At 28.1% G+C, this 392-nt stretch overlaps 1 long non-coding RNA gene across 1 annotated transcript in view; it reads right to left on the bottom strand.

Annotated features, from left to right (window-relative positions):
* Positions 1-280, bottom strand: part of LOC116851783 — a 2,394-nt gene extending 2,114 nt beyond the window's left edge. The window contains exon 1 of the long non-coding RNA XR_004379639.1: positions 45-280. This is a non-coding gene — a long non-coding RNA (uncharacterized LOC116851783). The remainder of the gene's footprint in view (positions 1-44) is intronic.
* Positions 281-392: the final 112 nt, after the last annotated feature.

Genomic DNA, 392 nt, shown 5'->3' with positions numbered 1-392 from the left:
TATATTAATTCATAATAATAAATAATATTCCAAATTTTACTTACATAATTAGGTTTCATATGATGTTCTATTTTTTCAATTTCTTTATTCCATGCAACTATTTGGATCCTATGTTGACTATTGTTATTTAACATAAATTTTAATAGTCTGTAACTTTGTAATTTGCCTACTATTTTCGGTCCTTCTATTTCATCAATGAAACCAATTAATTCACTGAAAAATAAGTTAAAGTGCATAAAATATAATTTTATATATATTTATTAAAAAGTCTTTGTGTGCGTGCGTGTGTGTGTGTTTGTGTGTAAGTGAGTGGGTAAGTGAGTGGGTAAGTGAGTGGGTGGGTGGGTAGATGTGTGTTAGTGCGTGCGCATGTATTTTAATTAATGTTTTAA

Source organism: Odontomachus brunneus, unplaced genomic scaffold, assembly GCF_010583005.1.
Source record: "Odontomachus brunneus isolate Ranch 3 - 2012 unplaced genomic scaffold, Obru_v1 Obru_scaffold_191, whole genome shotgun sequence".
NCBI lineage: Eukaryota > Metazoa > Arthropoda > Insecta > Hymenoptera > Formicidae > Odontomachus > Odontomachus brunneus.
The sequence above is the reverse complement of the archived record's forward strand: the minus strand, read 5'-3'. Positions and strand labels throughout refer to the sequence as shown.